Source organism: Lynx canadensis, chromosome B3 (genome assembly GCF_007474595.2).
Source record: "Lynx canadensis isolate LIC74 chromosome B3, mLynCan4.pri.v2, whole genome shotgun sequence".
Classification (NCBI taxonomy): Eukaryota; Metazoa; Chordata; class Mammalia; order Carnivora; family Felidae; genus Lynx; species Lynx canadensis.
In genome coordinates, this window is record NC_044308.2 from 79,321,337 (window position 1) to 79,349,087 (window position 27,751).

General features: G+C 37.5%; 1 non-coding gene across 1 annotated transcript; it reads left to right on the top strand.

Annotated features, from left to right (window-relative positions):
* The first annotated feature begins 3,052 nt into the window (after positions 1-3,052).
* On the top strand, positions 3,053-3,161 carry LOC115517361. The gene has a single exon (XR_003969822.1). It is a non-coding gene; the product is annotated as a U6 spliceosomal RNA (small nuclear RNA).
* Positions 3,162-27,751: the final 24,590 nt, after the last annotated feature.

Below are 27,751 nucleotides of genomic sequence, written 5' to 3' on the forward strand. Positions count from 1 at the left end.
CGTTTGTTTAAAGCACTAGTTTCCTCTACTTAATTCTACTTGTTTTTGCATTTCTCTGTGTGCCTCCCAGTATCTTCTGAATCACTCTTTCCCTGACACAACTCTTGAAGAGTGGGAACTTTCCCCTTCTGCAGACACTGATAGATCTTCTGTGCTGACCAGGCACTCTGAGGGAAGGACAAGCTGAGGCACATTTCCAGATGGTGAAATAACATGGCAGTGTTGAGCTTTGTTATCAACCCAGAAAGTTCCACCGCTACAAACTTAAGTAAAACAAACAAAAACCCTTTTGGCTGTATGAAACCTCAGTTGTTGGTTGTTGTTTTGTTTTTTTTTTTTTTCTTCCATCTTTATTTAGACAGTGGTGAAATGTTCACAAAAAGTTCATAGAAAATTACTAGAGAGGTGATGTGGATTAGTGGTTAAAAGTGGACCCAGACCACCCAGGGTAAATTTGGATAAAGCTATGAATGCTTCAAGTTTCTCAGCTTTAAATTTTTTTTTTTCAACGTTTATTTATTTTTGGGACAGAGAGAGACAGAGCATGAACGGGGGAGGGGCAGAGAGAGAGGGAGACACAGAATCGGAAACAGGCTCCAGGCTCTGAGCCATCAGCCCAGAGCCTGACGCGGGGCTCGAACTCACGGACCACGAGATCGTGACCTGGCTGAAGTCGGACGCTTAACCGACTGCGCCACCCAGGCGCCCCGAGTTTCTCAGCTTTAAAATGTATATACTGTACAATAGCAACACGATGATATGGTTGGTGTAAGCATTTAATTAATTTCTATAAATGCTTGCCAGAGTCCTCAAGTGCTAGTTTGTGCTCAATAATTATTAACCACTGTTCCTTGCAACTGGATGGTCTTCTCAGGGCAGGTTGTGAATTCACCAAGCTCCAGCTTTGTCAGGTGTGGTTCATCTTTCAAGCACCGGCCTCACTTGTTTCCAAGGCTTTGGCTGGAAGTCAGCCGCTTTTTTTAGGTAAAAGGGTGTGCCTCCAGGAACCATTCTGTTTCTCAGCAAGCAAATCACCTTGATTTCTTCCCAGACACCCTATCCCTAAAAATAGTCATGCTGCTTAGCCTTTCCCTCTTTTCACTCAAGGTCTTCAAGAGGATGGAATTATATATTTGATTTCAGTCTTTCTCTTGAGTAAGACCCAGCAGTAAGTGTACAAAGGAAGTAGATTGGTGCTGAATGTAGTTCCTGGTACCTCCTGTTACTGCTTTTTACACCTAAAGTTTCCATCTTAAAATTTTTTTTTTTCAACGTTTATTTATTTTTGGGACAGAGAGAGACAGAGCATGAACGGGGGAGGGGCAGAGAGAGAGGGAGACACAGAATCGGAAGCAGGCTCCAGGCTCTGGGCCATCATCAGCCCAGAGCCCGACTCGGGGCTCAAACTCACGGACCGCGAGATGGTGACCTGGCTGAAGTCGGACGCTTAACCGACTGCGCCACCCAGGCGCCCCTAAAGTTTCCATCTTAGAGAGAGGGCTGGTCTTGGATCCTGGGTAGTTTTTATACTCAAGTTTGACTCTTTGATTATAGTTCCTTTCAGAGTAATTATAAACTCATATATTTGGAGAAGATAAGAATTATTTGTTAGGAGACAGAGGCAGGTGAGAGGGCTTGAAGAACAGGCCAAAAACTTGGGTTGTTACCCTTTTCAGAGACCAGAAAATGATGGGCAAACTGCAGATCTGGCTGTTTCTGTAAATCAAATACCTGGAACTAAGCAAAAGGATGAAGAAAGAAAAAGTGGTAACCCTGACATCTTCTAAAATGGGAACATACTCATCCTTTATAGATGCACATATCATCATCTTAACAAAATACCCTGTATTTACTTTAAAAATAACAGTTAACATAGGGCTCCTGCGTGGCTCAGTCGATTGAGTAACCGATTCTTGGTATCAGCTCAGGTTATGATTTCATGGTTCATGGGATCAAGTCCCATGAAGGGCTCTGTGCTAACCACACAGAGCCTGCTTGGAATTCTCTCTCTCCCTCTCTCTGTGTCCCTCTCCTGCTCCCATGAGATCTCTCCCTCCATCTCTCTCTCAAACGAAATAAATGAACTTAAAAAAATAATAGTTAACACATAAATAGCAAGGGGGGACATTCAAACACCAATTGCCTAATTGGAATAATTCAACTTGAATAGGTCTGAAATTGAAATGGTCATTGTGGCAAGTATCTTTGATGCAGACTTCATGTTTAAGTTCTTCTCAATTAAACTCTAAAAGACAAAACAAAACAAAAAAAAAAACTAACTCCAGTGTCTTCTCTGTCAGTTGAAACAATCAAAAAGAGTATTTGTTTCACCAAATTCCCTTCTTTTTTTTTTTTTTTTTTAAGCTGGGAAGAGGTATGGATCAGTCCATTTTATTCCCTTCAATGTAATCATGTTACCTTTTATAGCTAGAGGTTTATGGAGATTTATAGAGCACTTTCTTATAATAATGATTCAAGCTAGCTAGGTATTCACAAAATAAAGACTAATAAGGAAAATGTTCTTGCTGCTTTTTCCTCACCAAGTAAAAATTGTCTGACTCAAAAAGAGCAAGTCTTGTCTTTGGTTTTTCTCTTTTCTACCCTACATATCCAAATACAGTGAGCTCGCCTTGCATTTGAATGTACAGAGGGCTGTACAAGTTCACCTATGGCACACAAATTATTTTGTTAGGGTGCCATCTGCTGGTGTCAAACAACCAAAGACTTATTTTTCTTAAAGATTAATGGTAAGCTTCTAATAACACTAAAGACTTTGAAGTTATTTGATTCAAATAATGTTTTGTCTTTTCTCATTTATAATTACAGCATAGACTAATTTCAAATGGCTGTATAATGCATAATTCTTCAATGCTCCAACATAGTAATATAAAATGTCACTTTATTTTAAAGTTAGGAAAATGGAGGCACCAGGCATTGCCTTGACATACTGGTTCATGACCTGTTGGATTCAAATTTCAATTCTTAGTTACCATGACTCCCCTGACTTTCAAAAAAGTTCTGTTCAAATTTCCCCCTTAGAAAAGCAATTTAAGTGCTCACTTCGGCAGCACATATACTAATACTAAAATTGGAACGATGCGGAGATTAGCATGCCCCTGCACAAGGATGACATGAAAATTCGTGAAGCGTTCCATATTAAAAAAAAAAAAAAAAAAGGAAAAGCAATCTATTGCTGTGTTTGTGCTTACATCAGTTTCAACACTTAATGTATTATTCACTAAATTTGTTCTCTGTGCTATGATATAAGGTATGGGACCAATCTGTTGCTTCTTAAAGCAAGCTTATCACCCTAGTCCCAATTATTTATATTCAATATCAGTGCAGTTCCCAAGTATTTTTCTTAACCTACCTTCTACTGGAGATGAGGAAAAACCACTACTCCCCCCATTTTTTAAAAATCTTTACCACTTACTATCTGTATGATTTTGAGTAAGGCATTTAACTTTCCTGTACCTCTTCTTTATTGGTAAACTTCAGATAAAAATAGTAGCTATCTGATAGAGTTATCTATCAGGTTATTGTGAGTGTTAAAGAAAATCATACCTAAAATGTTCTGAGAACAGTGCCTGTAATCTAGTAAGCACACAATAACTGCTAGCTGCTTAATCATAGTTATTTAAGCATTTCAACAAATATGGGTTAATATCAATTAGACAACCATTGCTTTACAGTAACATCTGGAATCCTTAACTTCCTCCCAATTAGGAGATATAAAGTATGTATGTGTGCTTATGTTTTGGAGAAGAGGGGAAGAATAATTACCTTTTGTTCTCTCTCAATGAGCATTTAACTGGCTTGAAACCTCAACTCTCTTAAATCTATATAAAACCTTGCATGGTCTGACTTCTTACTCTTCCACCCTCATTTCTCAATATTCTCATTTTCAAACTGTTTTCCAACCATAATGAACTTCTTTCAGTTGCCTGAGTGAGCCAGGCTTTTGCTCTCCACACTTTTGTGCAAGCTCTTGTCCCCTGTGCCTGGAGCCCCCTTCTCTTCTCAGCCTCTTCCATTACTTGGCCAACACCTTATCTCTCAGCTCTGGCCTTAGGCAGTCTTAAATCAAGGATTAGGTAATCCTTTCATGGACTCCCATAAAACTCAGTACTCTACTACCCCACCCCTATGCCATCACATTTCTACATGGGGACAGGTGGAATCTAGTATAGTCACCATTACACTCCCAGCTTCCAGAGAGGAGCAGATGACCAGTTGGGGCTAGATAAATATTTCTTTCATAGGGCCCCACAAGTGAGCACGTTTACTCAGGGGGAATTGAAAGGGAAGGTATGAGCTATCTCCTGTTAACAAGGTTGAATTATATCTTAAGTAGTGAACATCTTTCTACAGTAATTTCCATTAGGACACCACCACTGTCACTCTCATTCATTAACATCTTTTCATTCATATATTTGTATATATGCACAATTAAGTACATATAAAAACATGGATGTGTTTGAAGCTTTTATGTATGCATGTAGGAATGTCTTTTTAATACCTACATTGGCAAATCACAAGCATTGTGATTACCAATGATAAGTTTCATTAAAACTTATATATGTATAACAATTTTTTCAACAAATATGTATTGAGTGCTTACTGTTGGCCAGGTACTCCTCTAGGCACCAAAGCAGACAGAAGTTCCTAACCTCATACCTGAGCTCTATGTTTTTGCTTAAGTTGTTCTGTATCTGTCATGAAAAGGGACACCAAAAAGATAGTGCAGCACCCTGGGGGCTGCAACAAGGGGAGCTGTTACTATCCCTGCCTCTAGAGGAAAAGGGAAGGAGTCACTCCCTAACTTCTAGTTAGGGGATTGCATGGGGAAGGCTGCCTGATGGAAACAGTGGCCTTTGGTGGAGGATTTAGCAGCATGCAGTGTATGTTTAGAAAGCAGACCCAAAGGGGTGCCTGGATGGCTCAGTTGGTAAAGGCCTTGTCTAACTTCAGCTCAGGTCATGGTCTCACAGTTCGTGAGTACAAGCCCCGCATCAGGCTCTGTGCTGACAGCTCGGAGCCTGGAGCCTGCTTCAGATTCTGTGTCTCCCTCTGTCTCTGTCCCTCCCTGGCAGGGACACTCTCTGTCTCTCTCAAGAATAAACATTGAAAAAATTAAATTAAATTAAAACAAACAAACAAAGTGGACCCAGGAAGTCCATTCTAAGACTCACTTCTCCTTCCTTCCTTCCTTCTGCTGCTTTCTTTCACTTGGCAGAAGCCAAGCGAACCTAGACCGCAGGATGGATGCCCAGGCAAAGCAGCGCACACAGCTCAGCCTCCTGGAGCAAGCCACACCAGAGTGAATCTGGAAGGACAAGTGGAAAAATATCCAGCACTATCCCTGATCAAGAACTTTTTAGTTATTTATTTATTGTTTTTAGCCTCTCCATCTTTTCTTTTTTAAATTTTTTTTTTCAACGTTTATTTATTTTTGGGACAGAGAGAGACAGAGCATGAACGGGGGAGGGACAGAGAGAGAGGGAGACACAGAATCGGAAACAGGCTCCAGGCTCTGAGCCATCAGCCCAGAGCCTGACGCGGGGCTCGAACTCAAGACCGCGAGATCGTGACCTGGCTGAAGTCGGACGCTTAACCGACTGCGCCACCCAGGCGCCCCCTCTCCATCTTTTCTAAAGATGTTCTTTCAGAATGTTCTTTCAAGTAATTGGCAGATTGTGTGTTGCACCCTGGGTGCCACCTGTTGGATATTAGGGCTTACTTATTATAAACCCACGCCTTTTAAACAGATATTAACGTTCTGTATATTTGGAATCTCTTTTTCTTTTTTATCAAAAGGAGAGAGTTAAGTGATTTAACTCTAGATTGTCACTCTGAGGCTCACGTCAGAAATTTTAAGAGGAAAGAACACAACAGGATTTGAAATCCTATGGAAGAACCAGTGATGATGCCAAGTTTGTGCATTCTTTCTGAGTTTTCCCTGGAGCTGCTGCAGAAGCAGGCACAGCTTTGTGCAAGAGCTCATGGCCTGAAAAGTGGGCCACAGAAGTTACATGCAAGTAGAGAAAGGATTACCGAGGTCCCACAGCATCTTTGAGGAGACCAAACTTTCTTTCAACAGTGGAAGTTCAATTTGATTAGGTCTAAAATCCAAAGGCACAAAATGCAAGAACTCCTTATTAAACTTCGTATAATTCTGCTCATTTATCTGTCATTTGTTACATAATTTTTCTTGAAAACCTTATTGGAACTCTGCTTGGTACTATACCTTCATAGGTGTGTGCTTTCATAGGCAGTGCTATTTTCAGTCATTTATAAGTCAGGTGGATACACTGGCTATATATGGTCAACTTTTTTTCAGAACAATTGACTCAATACCTTCTTCCTGAAACCACACCCTTTGCACTTCCCTGTCCCCAGTAAATACTAGTTAATTAATCTAACAGCTTGGTACTTAACACCAACCATGTTCTTCCATGTTGTGAGGTTACAAGCTTTTATGACTTCCTTCCAAGAGTTAAAAATCAAATAGTACTGGGAACACTAAGAATGAATTACAAATTGGTACTGTAAAATTTTCACAGCATTGTCATGTGCAGTTTTGAAATTGGATGCTCACAGATACTCTTTTCAATGAGACTCTGACTCCTATAAAAAATAAGAAAGTCAATGGGGCACCTGGGTGGCTCAGTCAGTTAAGTGGCTAACTTCAGCTCAGATCATGATCTTGCAGTTCATTGAGTGTGAGCCCTGAATTGGGCTCTCTGCTGTCAGCTCAGAGCCTTCTCTGGATCCTCTGTCTGCCCCCTCTCCTGCTCATGCACACTCTCCCTCTCAAAAATAAACATTAAAAAAATTTTTTTTTAAATAAGAAAGCCAAGGACTTAAATGAGTCTCCAAAACAAATCAATATGTGAATTTAGGATCTGTGGTGCACCCTCTCTCTGACAATTAAGCAATACTCATATGATTGTCACAAGCCCTGAGTTCTATTCCTGATGAGTCCATAATGAGTGTGTTTTTCTGAACCTCACCTTCATTTTCTGTACAGTGAAGGGCTGGACCAGATGCTTTGGTTCCCTTCCAGAGTCCAGCTTCTATGGAATTATCTCTGAGACCTTTGACATATTGTCCCTTTGTCTTCTTAATCTTCTGGATTAAAATATCTTTAAGGGCTGAGTCATCACTAATCTAGCACAGTGCCTACAAAATGCATAGTAGGAAGTCAATAAATATGGTAAGACTGAATATTTAACTGAACTCTTTAAGCATAACCAGGTCTCTAGAACTATTTCAAAACATTTTGTAAACTGCTACGACGTTATGTTCTCAGCTGCTAACAATGTACAAAGATACAGGTCAATGGAGTGTTTTGAATGTTTTAGAAAACTTGGCCAGGGTTAGAACTCTCCATTTGACTAGATTTATGAAAGAGGATTCACGTATATTTATCTCAGTTGGGCAAAAGAACATGTTTGCATCTCATATTTTAGCTAGAATTTTACCTAGAAATCAGGCATTTGGTTCATCTTAAACCAACACCCTTTTTAAAGGTGACTCTGTGTAAGTGCTATGGACTGAATGCTTATGTCCCCCCAAAATTTATGTGTTGAAGCCTTAATTCCAAGGGTGATGGTATTTGGAGCTGGGCTTTTTGGGAAGTAATCAGGTTTGGAGGAAGTCACGGTAGTGGTGCTCCTGGTGTCTGTATAGGGGGTGAAGAGATCAGATCTCTCTCTACATAGTGTGAGGATAAGTAAGAAGGTGACTGTCTACACACAAGTAAGAGGACTCTCACCAGGAACAAAACTTACTAGCATCTTGATCTTTGACTTCCCAGCCTTTAGGACAATGAGAAATAAATGTCTACTGTTTAAGCCACCCAGTCTATGGTGTTTTTGTTATAGCAGCCCAAGCTAATGAAAGTGGCAAGTAAATCTGGTTTGTACACAAACAGAACCTCAGGGTTAAGAATTCAGGTTGGGAAAAACCTTTAAAAATAGATCAGGGGTGGAGGGCTGGGGGCTCAGTCCATTAAGCATCCTACTCCTGATTTTGGCTCAGGTCAAGATCCCCTGGTTCATGAGATCAAGCCTCACATTGGGCTCTGTGCTGACAACACAGAGCCTCCTTGGAATTCTCTCTCTCCCTCTCTCTCTGCCCTCCCTCACTTGCATGTGCACTCTCTCTCTCTCTCTCTCTCAAAATAAATAAATAAACTTTAAAAGAAAATCTTTTAAAAAACAAATTCAGGTTGGGGGGCAACTGGTTGGCTCAGTTGGAAGAACATGTGACTCTAAATCTCAGGGTTGTGAGTTCAAGCCCCACATTGGACTTGGAGCCTACCTAAAAAAACACCAGCAACAACGAAAAAAGAATTAATATTATAATGAATTCTTTTGTAAGTGTAATGAAGAAGAAATGTAACAATATAATAATAAGAAGAGACCACATGGAATACTGACACCAGGAGTAGAAATTACCAACTCCAGGCAATCTACAACCTAAATACATTTATTCAAAGGCAGAGATATTTCTAGCCCAAAGCAGAACCCTCCAAAGTTTACTAGACTGTGAATTGGACTCAAAGTTTTCCAGGTTGGGAATTATGTCTTCTCATTGCTCGTCTATAAATCCTCAGAGAACATGGGCTCTCTATAAATGCTTCTTTAACCAACAACAGCAACAACAACAACAACAGCAACAACAACAACAAAAACATAAAGGTATAAATACACTCCTTAGTATTCTCTTGATTGTATCAAGTCGTAGTAGGTAGAATTCAATTCCTGGTTTATCTTCACACTTTTACAAAGAATATGCTACTTTTGTCCAAACAGTAGGTTCTCTTCAAACACTGAGAAAATGAATGCATGTATCAAGGCATGGGGGAGGTGCAAAGATGAGAAATCCAGTTAAACCGAGTTCAACTAAAATACTCTTATCTTAATAAGATAATGGACTCATCAAAATGAAGTACAACTAAGTTATATCAAGTACAATTAAGTTACATGTGACCTGGTATTGGGACAGGAATCTCTTCATGAAATAGAGGATCTATCTGCCCATTTATCTTGGCTTCTCTTATTTGTTTATCTCTCTCCAGGTCTTCTTCCTTCTCTTTCCATCTTCTTTCTCGCCCCATCTTTCCATGTTATTTCTAGCTGCTTCAGTTATATGGTAGGCTTCCTACTGATACATACTGTGCATTTATCGTTTCTTGGGATTTAGAAGTGTTTTATCAATCATTTATTCCAAACACTCTAAAACATATCTGCAATTATAATACTTTTGAAGCAGGACATGATTTCTGCAAGGTCCCAGAAAAATTCCCTTTGACTAAATATATTTTAGTCTAATTCCAGACCCCAGTTCATATCAATCCTTTGTAGTAAAAGGTCATGCCTCCAGACCAGACTTTGGGATCATCCTGTCTACGCAAGCAGAACTTCTACACTCTAAGTGAGTGGTTCATTCTAGCAAAGCAAGAACTTAGTGTCCAGAACTGGAATTTTTTAACCTTTAAGTGCAGTATCTCATCCTGCTTTTATAGACCCTAAAAACTGAAGTATTTTAATTAACAAAATAATCAAAATCATACCAGGTCAAGTAGGCACTGTTCTGCCAGCTCCTCTCACAAGGCTAGCTACCACCAAGGGACTATATAATGCAAGTGAGATAACATATTACTAATTCCAGATAAATATAATAATAAATGCCTCTTTAAAGGGTAATATCACTACCAGCTTTCAAAAATTTTCAAATGTCTATCAGGTTCCTAAGTGAAGGGTCCTGCCTTATGGAGTGTTCAGAGACCAATAATTAAGAACATTTTCAGAGTAAGTGGTCACCTGTCAAAGGCTCTTTATTCTAGCTAAGGCCCTTTGGTCTCAAATAACAGAGAGATCCAGTCAAGGTCACTAAAAAAGAAAAAAAAAAAAAAGGAACAACAGTTGGTCATAGTAGGGTGTTAATAAAGAAAAGAATAATAAGATTAGAGAAGAACTTTCAAGACTCCCAAGACAGGAATTGTGATACAGATGAGCCTCACTGGAGAATGAAACTGATCTGAAGCTACTGTTTCCTTCCTTTTAAATGCACGTGGTCTCTCTCCCCTATGCACATCTTTCTCTCTCTATTCTGGCTGTTCTGCTTCCTTCTAGGTCTAAGTGTCAACCCTTGCACTAGGGACAGTGCAAAGATGAGTAGGACATAGTCCTTGTCCTGTGAGCTTACAGACAAACAGAGGGAGACCGGAAGGTAAATGTGCAAGGACATAGCAATACCAGCTGCACTGTGGTTACAGAAGATACAAGACTGAGAAAAGACCAAAATGCAGGAATGTTCATCTCCATCTGTGGGAATGGAAGTTTTTATCAGTTTCAAGGGAGAGATGATACTTATGGCAAGTCTTGAAAATACACAGATAAACACAATGGTCCTTCTTGTCTGCCAAGGATGAACATTCTCTTTTGTCCTCCTATTTCCAGACTGAGTTGCTCCTCTACTTTTTGCATCATTATTACAGAGTCTAAACCATCAGATACATTTATGCCCATACCTCATTCTCAGTTTGTCTTGGTTGTTCTGCTTTTCTCTGAGAATTTTACATCTCCCATCTCTCTCTTTGGCCATTCCATGAAAGGCTTGGTCCCCAACTCAAGCTCCCAATTTTCTTGTCTTCAGTTGCTTGATGTCTATAGTTGGAATAACTGTAAGAGAACATTGTATGGGGCCTCTGTAAATTCAGAAGTTAGGCCCAGCTTTGTTGAGATGTAGTTGTGTTATATTGAGAAAACCTCACGTGGCCTCAGTTCTCATATCTGTAAAACAAGAGGTATGCATTAATTTAGTTATACACACACACACCACACACACACACACAGACTAAAGAATTACCTAGAATAGGAACCTGAAAAGGTTTATTAAGCAACTGTGGTCGGGGCACTTGGCCGGCTCAGTCAGAAGAGCATGTGACTTTTGATCATGAGTTTGTCATGGGCATGTGTCATGAGTTTGAGCCCCACATTTCATGTAGAGATAACTTACTTACTTACATACATACATACATACATACATACATACGGAAAAAAATGAAGAAACTGTGGTGAAGAGGAATTTTAGAAGCAAAAAGACCTGAATTCCAAGCCTGGTTGTGCAAGTTTCTATCTTTATACAACTTCTTGGATCTTCAGCTCCTCCTCTGTAAAATGACACTATAGCCGTATTGCAGGTTTTTGGTGAATATGTGAGGTAGAGCACAGACCAGCTCAGCAGACTATGTGGCATGGAGAGGACAGATAACCAAGAGCATCTATTGGTATTACGCTTCTAAATTAAATTCAATAAAGAAAATTTAAGTAAATTCTTTTTCTTTAAAGTTTATTTATTTTGAGACAGAGAAAGAGAGAAAGCAGGGGAGAGGTAAAGAGAGAGAGGGAGAGAAAGAATCCCAAGCAGGCTCTGTGCTGATAGCACAGAGCCCAACATGGGGCTCCATCTCACGAACTGTGAGATCATGACCTGAGCCAAAATCAAGAGTCAGACGCTTAACCAACAGAGCCACCCAGGCGCTCTTAAATAAATTCTGAAGTGCGTATTCATAAGACTACCAGTGGTGTATTTTATAAGCTCTAAGAATGTCATTCAGGACTTAATTACCTTTTATTAAAAAAATAAATAAATAAACTGCAACACCCATTTAACAATTGTCTTTGCTATCCAGTGGCAGGAATATATGGTCTTGACCTTCTCTACATTTCTGTAGTCATGCTTAATCTACAACATTCACCTTAGCATTAAAAATTAGAAAAGATGATTTAACAAAATCAGTCTTACTTCCCCTAAGTACGTTTGGATATTAATTCATAGGAGTTTTGATTTAGGGTTTCCCAATAGCCACATATTTCTGTAGCATTGTGTAAGGTGATTCTATTTTCTGTAATTTTCTAAAATAAAGCATTTGTTTTGTATCATTTATAATAGCTATCTGATTTCAAGTGAGACCAGAGAAAAAAATAAACTTGTGTGCACTGTAATTTGTTTTGAACAGGAACACAGGAGTTATTGAATGCTGCAATTTGACTTACTGCATGTACAAACATCCTTAGGGAACAATAAAAAAATCACACACACCACTTTGTCAAGCAAAACTGAGGTAGCAACGTGAGTAGCCAGGGAAATATGTTCCAAGTTTAAGGGATCCCTCTGTCACTACCTAACTTTTCTGGCAAGTTCTACAAGCAGAGGTTTTTACCCTCTGAATCAGGACACATGTTTCATGGTCTTTGGTAAAAGTTGTGGAACAAGTATTCTGTTGCCAATAATTATAGAAATTGATGTGCATTTCAAAGAAATTAGAGCAGCTTTAAATTTATCCCTACAATGTCCCTATTGCTCCCAATTTGCATGCGTTTCTTGACATGAAGAGAAATGATGGAGTCTCCAAAGGAGAAGGAAGCAGCATTTATTGAAAACCTGTGTGCTCATTTCAAATTACATGAAAATGCTTATGTAGAGAAGTTTGAAAGAATATTGAAATTTTGAAAAGATAATGGGATTGTGCTTAATGTGTATTTTTTTTATGTGCATCTGTACTTCTCATTTTCCAACAATAACAATCATCGCTTGTAGTAGACCTTGTTTTTTACCATATATCTGTGTGCCAATCTGCACTTCCCAGGTCCCGGGGAATCTCTATAAGACTATGAGACTGCCTCTCAGCAATCAAACATTAAGGGAAGTGATGTGTTACTTCCTGTCTAGAGAGTAAAAATTGGGTGTACTTTCTACTGTGGGCTCTCTCCCATTTGTGCTGCTAGAAACCCAGGATCTCTGGGTCTTTGCTTAGAAAAGAGCCACCAGGTTTTTATCAGACTGTAATATGAGCAAGCAATAGCCTTTTTTATGTTAAGCCACTGAGATTTGGAGGCTTGCTTGTTGTCACGGCATAGTCTATGCTACCCTGACTAATACCACTGTGTATTTTTAATAGTTTCCTATTCAGTGTTCACGAGTTCACTTGAGGCAAGTATAATTATTTGAGGAATATGAGGAACCTGAGAACTAGAGACAAGTAATAACTTGCCTAAATAGGAAATGGTTGAACTGGGATTTAAATCCAGCTTTCATTTGAACTAATTTTTGTTAACCTAAAACTACTCCTTTATTATATCAAATATAATGTGACTTGCATGTTAATGGAGCTACTGTTTCTGTGTCGAATCTCCCTGATATGTGAACAAATGTGATTGCTTTTATCCCTTTTTATCATTCTTTTTCAACAAATCCCTGCTATGCCCATCCTCATTGCATAAGTAAAGCCTCTTGTTCTTTGAGGAAAAATGCAAAATTCCCAATTCAGAGTTAAAGTTTAATAAGGTACTATAATTTGTTTCCATATATAGCAGCAAACAATCTATCTCCTCCTCATTTCTGTTAAAGTTATGAGGAGGTAATTGGGAACAAATAGGGGGCAGAAGCTTTGTGTCCTGGCTACTTGATGGTTCTGGAGGGACTCGGTCCTTTTTTGGACACATAAGTCAAAATAATCCTTGAGAGCCCATCATGTAAAATAAGAACTATGGACATAACATTAAGAGAATCTGTATGTTAGGGGGTGCCTGAGTGGCTCAATTGGTTGAGCATTTGACTCTTGATTTCTGCTCAGGTCATGATCCCATAGTTATGTGATGGAGCCTGGCATCAGGCTCCACGCTGAGTATAAAGCCTGATTAAGATTCTCTCTCTCTTGGGGCAGCTGGGTTGCTCAGTTAAGCGTCTGACTCTTGACTTCAGCTCAGGTCATGATCTCACAGTTTGTGAGTTCGAGCCTGCCCTGGGCTCCTCACTGTCAGTACAAAGCCTACTTGGGATTCTCTCCCTTTCCCTTTCTCTCTGCCCCTCCTGTACTATCTCTCTCTCTCTCTCAGAATAAATAAATAAACTTAAAAAAATTCTCTCTCCCTCTGCCCCCTCACTCACCCTCTCTGTCTCTCTAAAAAAGAGAGAGAGAATGAGAGAAAAATCTGTAATTTGGGTTGGTTTTCTAGCAATAGAGATCGAATGATATTTCTCCTTGTGTTTTTTCTCAATCAAGCCTTTGTATTTTCACATGGCTCTTTTACTACTGATGTAATTTGGGAAAGTCCCCTCAGTTGAACAACATGAGTATATAAGCAGTCTATTAACTGTATCACCAAAGCTTAAATGAGTCAGAAATGTGTTGTTGTTTTTTAAAGGAAAGAAAAAATTAAGGAAATTTAGCCCAGGTGTTCTTTGCTAAATTTTAATAGCATCTCCTATATTTTGAGAAATAAAATGTACCTTGAGAATGGTAACTGCTATGAAACTGTTCAAAACCCAGTTTATTGCCTCAAGATACAGGGAACCAGTGACTTGGAATGGCAAAAAACCTCCATTTATGCCCAAGAAAGAGCCCTAAAACAGAGATGATGTTCCCTGAGTAGCTTCCAAGACAAATGTTTGAATATTTTGTAGATTTACAAACATAGGAGCATCAAATCTCATATGAAAAGGAATCAGAAAATGAAACAAAAGTGTAACAAAATATACAGTAATTATTCTGTTGCAAGTAACTCAAACCTCTCAAAAATGCACCTGTACCGCATTAGTTACCTGGCCCTGGTTCCTGAACCTCTAGAGACATTCGTTTCTTCAACACTTTTGTTTCTGATAGATTGAACTAGAAAATATAGCAACTACATCTTAGTCTAAGCGCCCATGGGTGCTTCTGTTTGAGTTTTCCAGAGAGTGGCCTTATTTATTTATATATATACTCCATTTACATGATGTCATGAGTTTCGTTTTCTGTTAAAACCTTAGTGAAATGCAAGAAATATTATGTTAATATTCAGACTGTCAAGAGTAATAACCCTTTTCTTATTTTTATTAACACTTATTCTGTGTCAAAATAGTTACTGTAGCAACATGTGGGGGAAAAAAAATTTAAGAAAGGCCCAGAAAATGTTATCAAGCAAATACATCAGCCTGCATAAATTCATCAGATAGGTCTTCATCTTGGGCATGGTAATCTTTTTGTCAAGATCATTCAAGTTTGTTCTAATATATTTTTGCTGGTATTGTTATTAATTATATAAGAACATCTAGCCGTTTTAACAGAAAATCAAACCACCGTACAGATGGAGTCATGCAAATAACTACAATGACCACAAGGTGGCAAAGTATACAAATCTACATCATTTAGATGGGCTCTTCCAGAAGAAAAAATGTCTTTCAGCATGGGGGATGGGGTAGGGGTAGGGCTTCTCTTATGATTGTCTGCTGGCTAGAGAATAGCAAAATTATACTAATTTCTCAAGATTTGGTAATTACTCCAAATTCCCGGTTCTTGAGATGAGTGTTATGTATCACGTTACTATTCTAATTTATCATGAATTTTTTTTCTTTTTAGAGCAAAACTCAATTTCTTAAAACCTAAATGTATATTTAAAAGGCAAAATTATTGGGTCCCTCTCTTACAACATTTTAAATCCATTTAATATGTATAAAACGAGTCAGTCGGAAAGTGGGTGTTATTGCTACACAGATTGAGAACCATGATGTGATTATAGGATTAGTGCTAGTTATCACAAAATTACAGTTATTTATATTTCAAAAATTTTGGTTTAGAGAAGCTAGATTATAAGACTTCTTAATATTGTTGTTCCCAAAATTCTGTGCTCTGGTTTCTCTTTTCCCTGTATGTAATGTACTTTGAGTGATCAACCAGTTTTCAGTGACCTATAAAATAATGACTCTCAAACCTACATTTGAAGTCCTGGCTTCCTGAGTCCTAGACCAGAAAATCTAAAATAGCCATCTGGATCTGCCATACACAGTTTATATTTAATATATTTAAATCTGATCTCATTATCTTCCTACCAAAATGCCTACTCTTTTCATCTGACTTCTGGTGATCCAGTGGGCTGTGACATCCAAGTCAGAAACCTAGGACAGCTTAGTATTTTTTTTCTAATTTCTCTGTACCCTTCACAGTCTAGATCCTACCTGCTTCATGGTCTCAGCCTCTGTGGCTCTTCCATGGACTTCCCCCAAACCCACCGTGCTGTCTCACCCTGTGTGCCCTTGCTCATGCTGGTTTTTGTTATCAACCTAGTACTCCAGGGGTTGCAAATTGATAAAAGCTTTCAGGAAGCTGTCTGTATTATGTACTAAGTACCTTAGAAAATGTACATTCTTGTATTTGTCAATTCCACTTTTTAAAAGGAAATTAACAAGGCACCTGGGTGGCTCAGGTGGTTAAGCAACCTACCTCTACTCAAGTCATGATCTCACATTTCCTGAGTTCAAGCCCTGCATGGGGCTCTGCACTGTCAGCATGGAGCCTGCCTGGGAATCTCTCTCTTTCTCTTTCTCTCTCTCTCTCTCTCTCCTCTCTCTCTGTCCCTTGCTGGTGTGTGCTCTTGCTCTCTCTCTCTCTCTCCTCTCTCTCTGTCCCTTGCTGGTGTGTGCTCTTGCTCTCTCTCTCTCTCTCTCTTTCAAAAAAGAAATAAACTTAAAAAAAAGAAATTAACAAAAAGTTGGTCCGACATTTGTATAAATATTATTTATAATAGCAAAAAAAAAAAAGAAAACTTAACAGAGAAATAGTAAAATAAACTATAGTAAAAATCTAAGAAAGTTGTATAGCTATGTCAACAGCATTTTCAAATAATGTTATTGTTTAGAAAAATGTTTCTTTTTTTAATGTTTATTTATTTTTGAGACAGAGAGAGACAGAGCATGAACAGGGGAGGGTCAGAGAGAGGGAGACACAGAATCTGAAGCAGGCTCCAGGCTCTGAGCTGTCAGCACAGAGCCCGATGTGGGTTCGAACTCACAGACCGTGAGATCATGACCTAAGCCGAAGTTGGATGCTTAACCGACTGAGCCACCCAGGTGCCCCAGAAAAATGTTTCTTGTATAGTATTAGGGAAAATACTAACTTATGGAGAGTCCAGAGGACTCTAAAGCCAAACTATCTGCTTCCTATCTTGGCTCTGTCACTTTCTTGCTACAAGTTATTTATTCTCTCTGCTCCTCAGCTTTCTCATCTATAAAATGAGGATGATAACAATAGCTCTGTTTTGAGGATTATATGAGTTAATGCATCGAAAGTGCTGACAGTGGCTGACACACAGTAAGTGCTCAATGAAAGCCTACTGATGTCACTGTTCAGGACTGGGGTTCTGAGTTTATGAAACCACTGACATCTTATGTTGACAGTTGTTTTAATTCATACTCCTTGATTAATTCTCTATGCTAATGTACTCTCAGAAAAATGATGAGGTAAATTTTTTTAATTAATTTATTTTGAGAGAGAAAGAGGGGGCGAAGGGGCAGAGCGAGAGGATAGAGAGAGATAATCTCAAATAGGCTCCACACTGTTAACACAGAAACTAACGAGGGGATCAAACCCACCAACCACGAGATCATGACATGAACTGAAATCAAGAGTCAGATGTTTAACTGACTGAGTCACTCAGGTGCCCTGATGAGGCAAATTATTAAACCAAGTTAAAAATATTCACTTTTGGTCTAAGTAGGGTCCTCCCTAGAGAAATTGTTTATAATTCAAGAGAGCAAATTTGTTACATTTCAGTAACTGAACTGTTAAAGCACAATAATCTCCTTAGAGAAAGGTCTTGAAAAGATTAGCCTCAAACTCAATGTTCTAGACAAAAGCAAGGTTTAATATTCCAGCTTTTGTTCTTGAAATAGAAACTATGATACACTTTCCCAAATGAATATTAATGAACATAATTAAAAGCACATTAGGATAGTCTACTGATTTACTCTGAGGGTAGCTGAAAATTCTTTAGATCAAAACCTAACTTAGACAAGTGGGTATGAAGGCCCTCATCTTTCTTGTGTTAATTATCTTCTGATATACAAAAATAGATAATTTTAGTTTGCTTAGCCAACTGGTTAGAAATTACTGATAATACAATATACCTGTGATATTGTAGGTTAAGATTTAAGACTTTAATATCCTCTTACCTCCTATTAAGCTCATCAAAATGGGACTTCTTCCAGAATATGGAGTAATATTAACCCATAGGAATATGTGTTAAAATAAGCAAGTCTCCAAGTCAGTTCAGGTAAGTTTTAATCCTTCACCTATGGAATTCCTCATTCAACTTAAAATATTTGTGAGTTATATTTTATAAATTCAAATTAACTTAATTTTTAATCATACAAAACGGCTCAGCTAAAATTGATTTTACCTGTGCTGAAAGTATCTGCTAACCATATCTGCAATCATACATAATAATATAAAGAATACTCTTAAAGGGAAGAAAGAAGTTGCTTTCAAATTTGCAGAGCACATTCTCATTTCACTGATAATTTATTTAACAGATTGTTAGCTTTGCTAAAATTATTATATATAGTAAAATATATTATTTTCAGGTATTTTTTTTACCATTTCATACTTCCCCTAATTCTACCCAAGTGAAATTTTTTCTAGAAAAGTGTTTGGGTTTTTTTTCCCCTCAACTCAGTTCATTATCCAATTTCTGAGTTGCAGTAGGTTAAGTTGTGGTCTGAAAAAAAATATGTCTATTTGTAAATAAGACTGTAATAAACATAGGGGTTGCATAAATCTTTTTGAATTAGTATTTTCATTTTCTTTGGGTAAATACCTAGTAGTGGAATTACTGGATCATATGGTAATTCTATTTTTTAATTTTTAAGGAATGGCCATACTGTTTTCCACAGCTGCACCAAACTGCATTCCGACCAATCATTTATAATTGTGAAAATATCAAAGTAACCCAAGTGTCCATCCATAGAAGAATGGATAAGGAAGATGTGGTATATACCTACCATGGGATATTACTCAGCCATAAAATAATTAGATCTTGACATCTGCAAAAACATGGATGGAGCTAGAGGGTATAAGGCTAAGTGAAATAAATCAGTCAGAGAAAAGCAAACCCCATATGATTTCACTAATGTGTGGAATTTCAGAAACAAAACAAACAAATGAACAAAAAAGGAAAATGAGACAAGCAAACAAAAAAAACCATACTCTTAAATACAGAGAACAAATTAGCGATTGCCAGGGGGAGGTAGGTGGGAGGAAGGGTAAAATATACAAAGGGGATTAAAAGTACACTTTTTGTGATGAGCATTGAGTACTGTATAGAATTATTGAATCATTATAGTCTACACCTGAAACTTATATAACACTTAATGACAATTATACTTTAATTTTTTAAGTTCTATTTCAAAATATGTGTCTATATCCTAACTTCTCAAATTGATGAATGTGGCCTTATTTGGAAAAATGGTCTTTGCAGATATAACTAAATTAAAGGTCTCAAGGTGACACCATCCTGGATTAGGGTAGGCACTAAATTCAATGACACATTTCCTTAACAGAAACACACAGAAGATCCACACATAGTAGAAGTTCATGTGAAAAGTGAGGCAGAGATTGAAATTATGCAGCCACAAGCCAAGGAATGCCTGCCACCAGCTCTGCCACCAGAGCTGGGAGAAAAAAGGTATTCCCCTCCAGAACTTCAGAGGGAGCACAGCCTTGCCAACATCTTGATTTTGGATGCCTGGTCTCCCACACTATGATAGAATACATTTCTGTTGTTTTAAGCCCACAAGTTTTTTGTTAATGCAGCCCTAGGAAACTAATACTTGATCAATCTCTAAAAATTCATTAAATAGAAGAATTAGTTTCATTAAATATATGAAAGTTTGTTCATTATTTTTCCTTAGAGGTCTTTTAGTATCAGACTTTCTTTCTTTGGAAAGAATATTAAATTTTCAATATAATATTACCTGAATCAATTAAACAAGTAAATTCAAGTCTTTATTTCTTGTTTAGATTTGCTGCTTATAGCTTATTAGAAGATTAAATGTGGATGAAACTTTTTTTTAAGTAGGCGCCATGCCCAAGTGGTTTGAACTCAAAACCCTGAGATCAAGAGTCACATGCTCTACTGACTGGGCCAGCCAGGCATTCCTGAATATGGAAGAAACGATATTTGATACGAGTTTTCTAAGAGTAATTTTCCACACAGTTTAACTCTCCTTGCTTCAATGACGATTTCATTTCTGCCAATCATTTTGGGAAAAATCAAATTATAATTTGGGGGCCACTTTAACTTTTAGTCTCACAATTGATTGCCCTACCTGAGTCTACCTGTTAGGGTAGTGGAACAATTAATTCTTCCTTGATAGGTCACTTGAGCTTGGAAGATAAAAGCGTCCATCAAAAGATTCCTGGTCCCATGTCTGATCCCAATCCACTCTCCTCTCCACCACATCATAGGACAGGGATGTCATGAGACAGGGGAGGGTAAAAGAGAGAGAGAGAGCAAGTGAGCTGAGCTCTTATGCCTAAGAAAAGTAACAGAAAGGGCGCCTGTCTGGCTCAATTGATGAAGCATTTGACTCTTGATTTTGGTTTTGGCTCAGGTCATGATCTCAACAGTTTGGGGGTTTAAGCCCCATGTCCGGCTCTGCACTTATCTTGTGGAGATTGCTTGGGATTCTCTCTCTCTCTCTCTTTCCCATTGCCCCTCCCCCGCTTAGGAGTGCATGTGTGAGCTCTCTCTCTCCACTCTCAAAATAAATAAACTTATTTTTAAAAAAAAAAGGTGATTGGGGAATTGAGATATGGACAGCTAGACTGAAAGAGTAATAAGCAGGTCACAGAAGCAAGTTTGACCAATGAGAAATGCCCAAGATTGAACAGACTAAAGAAATTTCAAAGAGGTCAGGAATGTCTAACATTTCATTTCATTCTGTCTGCTATGATGTAACCCCATACCATTATCCCTAAACAAATAATAACAGCCAGCATTTATTAGATGTTTACTGTATATTAGGCAGTTTACTTTCATATGTTCACTTTATGCTCTTAATACCTCTGTAAAGTAGGAACAATTATGAACCCAATCTTCAGGAAACATTTACAAAGTACAGATGCCTCGTGGGAGTGATAATTTGGGGGGAAATTAGAGGCTATGTTTCACATGTGGGCAAATACAGACTAGAAAAAAACACAGGGAGATTAAAATTATTTTTTTAGCAGGAAGAGATATCACACTGGGAGAAATATCAGACTGCCCCAAGAATTTCCAGGAAATCCTGGACAAAACACTAGGTTTCCAACCTCACAAAGTACATTTATTAATTTCTACAGGATAGAGTGGCTCAACTAGATGGTAAGACTTAAATATATTTAGGCAACTGATATCAAAAGGCTATAAGCCAACACGATGAACCAGTTCATAGAACATGATATATGTAAATAATGACTTAGCTTTCTTTTCTGTAGTTTTTGACTAATTCTTAGTATTTTTGTTAGAACAAACTGAGACATTTTCCAATTCTGTAAATACTTTTGTTTTCACAATACTGAGATTTGGATCGATTAGAAAAAAAGGCAAAACAGAAAAGAAAAAGTCTTGAACAAATTTAGATAGGTTTTTCTGATTAAATGTAAAACTTTATCACAAGGAACACAATTTCCAACCTGTAGACAGTTCTTTTCTCTAAGAACACATTTAGTGCTTGTTGTAATACATTCTTACATTATGATCTAATTCTAGATACTTAAAAAAACCTCCAGAGAAGTTGGTAGGTTGTTGTGTTTAACCAGACAACAATGTTTACGTAGCATGTGGGTGAAAAAAATATTAATCAGTAGAGTGTTGGTTGAGCCGATTAAAAGAGTTAAGAGCCGTTTGTCACTGAGTCGAGTGAAAAGGAAAATAGCCAATCTGTGCTGGGATGTATTTGCTTCCACTCCCTTCTCTTTTGTCTTCACTGCTTTTTATCTTGCAAGGGCCAGGACACTGCTCTTCAAGGACCTCCAGTCCCCTGAGAAAGCCCACCAGGCCAGGACCTTACCTGGCTTCAGAGATCTTCCCCTGCTGCAGCAGCTTTGGGCACTTCATTACAGAACTGTGGGGGCTCACTCCCCAAGCCTAAAAATCAAAGGAAAAGAAATAAGTATAAACACCAGCTTCCAGACAGATTCAACATCAGTTCTGGGGATCTTTCTCCAGGACTTTGTCTCTTACAAACAAACACAACCTTACTTAAAATCCCGGGTATACTTTTTAGAAACGCTAAGAATTTCTGAAGAAAGAAAATCATGTCAGGGACCCTGTGCTCTAATTTTGCCCATTGTTCCTTCTAAAATTAGAAGGCAGTGCAGAACTTCTCAAACTGGTTGTGGTAAATAATCAGGTTTTTGTGTTTGTTTGTTTTAATTTCTAATCCAAGGCATAATTATACTTTTGGAAAATATAGTAGACATGAATTACTTTAGGGGCACCTGGGTGGCTCAGTCTGTTAAGGGTATGATTCTTAATCTTGGCTCAGGTCATGATCTCACGGTTCATGGGTTCAAGCCCTGCATTGGGCTACACACTGACAGTGCAGAGCCTGTTTGGGATTTTCTCTGTCTTTTTCTCTGCTCTTCCCGTGCATGTGCTCTCTCTCTCAAAATAAAGTAATATATTTTTTAAAAATAAATGAATTACTATACAAATAAAAACAAGGACAAAAAATATAAGTCCACTTTTAGTTATTATATTCCACAACACTGAGACTATAAAATTGCCATAAAAATGCCTAAACCCTTACAATTTCTGTACTCATCTTGTGGTGGCCCAACACCAGCCCTAATCCACAGATTTCGCTTTTTATAGGACTACATTAGTGCCTTGGCTGAGTTTTAATTTTACAGATAAGTGAAAACTATTGATTGTTTTAATTAAAAACATTTTTTTTTTTAACAGCAGGGATTGATTCTTACAGAAACCTCCTATCCTCCATATGCCCTTCTACTTAACATTAGGGCTTAAAACTATGAGGGGAAAAAAAGAGAAGTGTGTGAATAAATCCAGCTGATACACACATATTTTTAAAGGATCAAGAGGACTTTAAAATTGTTTTGATTCCCAAAATATTTTCTCAGATCTTCTGAGAAGTGGTCATATCACCTATTTGCCAACTAATCTTTTCTTCCTACTAAACTTGGGGTAAAATAAGCTATGTTTGTAATGTTAGCAGTTCTCCCACAAATACACGATACACTAAAATATAACAAAATGAGAAAGCAGAAATAGGGAATTAAGCACCTGTGTATGATTAAAACTTGGTCTCTGGAGCCAGACCATGTAGATTCAAATCCTGACCACATCAATTATTAGCTGTGTGGCCTTGGGTGAGTTACTTAATTTCTTTGTACATCTGTCCCATATGTGTAAAGTTAAAAAAATATAAAACGCCTGTCATATAACCTTTATAGAGTTACGGCAGAGTTAAATGAAATGCTTAAGGTTTGCACCTTGCTACTTAAATCTTACATACTATTATTGTTTGGACATTTGTTTTAGGCTTTACACTAAAGCATACTTTCAAGATTGGTTTGATAACTAGGTTTCAAGAAATCAAAACCTTGGTTTCTGGTTCCAATCAAAATGGAGTAAACACATTCTACCCTGTTTCTTCCCTTGAAAGAAACTAAACCCCCTGGAAATAACATAGAGCAGCTATCAGAGGACTCTGAAAAGTAAATGGTAGCAGACAGATTGGGAAAGGAAACCAGAACATGAAGTACCACCAAATCAGCAAAGAGTTTCCCATTTTTTTTCCTTTTCTGGTATCTCTTGGTAATGAACTCAAAGGCAGCCTGAAACTTGGGACTGTGCATTAAATGTGAATGGAAATAACTCCAAGAGAAGCTCTCTGTTTCTTAGTTAATGAGCAGGAAAGCCCCCTGCAAAATGTTCCTTGCTTTTTTCTATTGTCTTTCACCCCAGGTAACCCTAAAACAGCAGTGATAGCAATGGTAATGACAGCCTGGCAGGCACTTAACACTCAAATGAAGCAGGCTTCTCAGACCAGAACTCTGGTCCCAAGAGTGTAAGGAAGCACCCCATTGTCTTTTTCTCCATATATCCTCTTGCTGCTTGGCCTTGGAGACAGACACAGCCATGGTAATTATGGTACAGAGCGGGGAAAGCCAAAGCCCTGACTTCCTAGCCAGAGAACCATTTAAAAAAGGGGCTCCTGTGAGACAGAGGTGTCAGGAAGATCACAAAGAGGAGGGAGCTCAGGAAAATAATTGCAAAAAGCTGTATATGAACTCTTGGGCTCAGTCACAATTTATGCACACTTAAATCTATCTCGAGTCAGTTTATTGATGGCTTTGGGAACTAAATTGTGAAGTAGCGCACTTCCCAGATCCTAGACTGTCATTGGGTGTTGCACACAAAAGACAGGTCCAAATAGCACAGCACAAGTTTTAAAAAGTTTACTGATTTTGGACTACAGCCCACAGAAGGCAAGTAGGAATCTATAGCTTGAATCTAAGAAGATCAATTACTATTAAAATCAAGAAGCAAATAATGTAATCAAAATTCTCCGCAACATTAAAAAAAATTAATGCTTATTTATTTTTGAGAGAGACAGAGACAGAGCGTGAGTGGGTTAGGGGCAGAGAGAGAGGGAGACACAGAATCTGAAGCAGGCTCCAAGCTCCGAACTACCAGCACAGAGTCTGACACAGGGCTCAAACTCACTAACCATGAGATCATGACCTGAGCCAAAGTCAGACGCTTAACCGACTAAGCCACCCACGCCCCCCCCCAATTCTCCACAACATTTAAACAAGACCAAAAACCCACATAATATTTAAAATGTCATGATAAAAATCCAAAATTTCAACATGTAGAGAAACAAGAAACTCTCAACAGATGGCATAGATGTGGAAATTATCAGGAAAAATTTTAAAGTAGTGAGTTTAACTGTACTCCAAGAAGTAATGCCAAATACTTTTGAAATGAATAGAAAGATAAAAAGTCTCAGCAGAGTAATAGAACATATAAAAACAGAACCAAAGATAAACTTTAGAACTGAAAAATACAAAAGCAAAAACCAGGAATTCACTGGATAGATTCAAGAACAAATGGAAATGACAGGGGAAGGAATTAGTAAGCTTGAACCTAGATCAACAGAAAGTATCTCATTTAAAAAAGAAGAGATTTAAAAAAATGAACAGAGGGGTGCCCGGGTGGCTCATTTGGTTAAGCATCAGACTCTGATTTTGGTTCAGGTCATGTTCTCACCATTCATGAGTTCTAACCCCGTGTCAGGCTCTGAGCTGACAGTGTGGAGCCTACATGGGATTCTCTTTCTCTCTCTCTCTCTCTCTGTCCCTCCTCCCCTCGTGCTCTCTGTCTCTCAAAATAAATGAATAAACTTAAAAAAAATGAACAAGGTCTTGGGGATCTGTGGGACAATATCAAAGGGTTTAACATTCATGTCATTGGATTCCCAGAAAAAATAATAGGAAGAGTATGGCTAAGAAAAACATATAAGAAATAATGATGCGATACTTTACAAATTTGGCCAAAGACATAACTTAAAGATTCACGAAGCTCAGTGAAACCTAAACAGGAAAAGTAAAAAAAATATCCATGCCCAGAAATACCAAATCTGACCCCTAAAGACAAATGACAAGCAAAAAATCTTGAAAGCTGCCAGAGAAAAATGAATCATTGCATGCATGTAGGGAGACAATATTAAATGATGGCAGATTTCTTATCAGAATCCAGAAAGTAGTGGTCTGTAGGCAGCGGGATATTTTTAAAGTACAGAAAGAAAAGAAATGTCAACCCAGAATTCTACATTTAGTGGAAATTATCCTTTATGAATGGAAGCAAAATAAATATATCCTCAGATGAAGGAAAACTAGAGAATCTATTGCCAGCAGAAATGCTCTTAAAGAAATGTAAAAGGGAACTTTTTGGACTGAATAAAAATGGCATTGGAGGACAATCTGGAATGTCAGCAATGAAGGAAGAGGGACACAAATAGTAACTATCAGGGTAAACATAATAGACAAATCTGCCCCTAAACTGTTTTAAAAATGTATTGTGAAAGCAAAAATTGTAACAGTCTGATGGGGTTCTCAATATACTCAGATAGAATACATATTACAACTACAACAAAACAAGGAGAGGATAATGGATCTACAAAGTTGTAAACTTTCTATATTACCACTTGAAGTGGTAAAATATTACTCTTCTACATGCACTATGTAGAATTAAGTATGTCTACTATGGTCCTTAGATCAACAACTAGCCCAAAATTACAAAATGTAATGATAGTTACATTGATCTATATGTGTTAAAACTACAAAAATGTAGACCAAAAAAGGTCAATTTTACTCTATGTAAATTTTAAAACAAAAAATGAATCTGAATATTTCTACTTTATTTGTTCATAATTCAATGTGAACATTAGAAATAAACTATAGCCCTTTAAAGCATCAACAAATAAACCAAACAGAAATACTGTAAGATATTCTAGTAATTCAAAATAAGTTGGGAAACAGAAAAGAAGGGAATGGAAAAAAGAGGAAATGGAAATGAAAAAAAACCATGGTAGATGTAAATTAAAAAATATCAATAATTATATTAAATTTAAATTGCCTCTGCACACCAATTTAAAAAAAAGATTTCAAAATGAATTTAAAAATCCAAGACCCAACTACATTATAACTACAAGAAAGTCACTTTTTAATATACACATGTAAGTTTAAAGTGAAAGAATGGAAAAGCGTATACCATGCAAAACTAACCAGAGGGATACAGAAGAGTGAAATGACATCATCAAATGGATTTAGTTGACCTTTGTAGAAAACTTCATCCCACAATAACAGAATCCATATTCTTTTCAAGTACACGTGAAACATTCTCAAGATTGGCCATACATTTGTCATAAAACAAATCTTAACAAATTCAAGAGGAATGGAATCATACAATATATATTGCCTGATCATAAGGGAATTAAACTAGAAATCAGTAACAGAAAGATAACTGAAAAATCTCCAAGCACTCGGGAATTAAAGAACATAATAATTCATGGGTCACAGAGGAAGGCTAATGGGAAATTAGAAAATATTTTGAACTTAACGAAAATTAAAACACAACATATCAATATTTGAGAGGTATAGCTAAAGTAATGTTTGGGGGAAAATTTTAGCAATAAAATCCTGTATTAAAAATAAGATTCAAACCAATAATTGAAGAAGTACTTAAATTAGAAAGAATCCCAAAGGAAACAGAGAGAAAGCAATAAAGATATGATCAATTAAATTCAAACAAAAAAAGCAGTAGAAAAATATCATTAAAACTGAAAGATGGTTCTTTTGAAAAGATCAATCGAATTGATAAACCTGTAGTTAGACTAACAAAGAAAAAAGAGAGAAGAAACAAATTGCCGAAACCAGAAATGGAAGATAGCGTATCGTCACAAGCTCTACATATTAAAAGGATAACACGGGAATAATACAAATAAATTTGTGTGCCTCCTATGACAGTTTATATACAAAGGACCACAAGAAATAGATGCCTAAGACTGGAAAGAAATAAATAAAATTTTGTCTATTTGCAGATGATCATCTGTGTAGAAAATCCCAAAGAATCTACAAAATTCCTAGAACTACTAACAGCAAAATGGTTGAACAGAACATGTTACCAAAATACCAATGGAAAACAAACATAAGGAAAGATAGTATGATTATCCACCACGGAAATGCAAGTGAAACCCACAGTGACATACCACTACACACTGATTAGAGGGGGTAAAATAAATTTTTTAAGAGTGACAATACCAAGTGTTAAGGAGACTGTAGAGCAACTGTAACTTTCATACACTGCCCATGGAAATGAAAAATTATATAGACACTCTGCTAAACAGATTG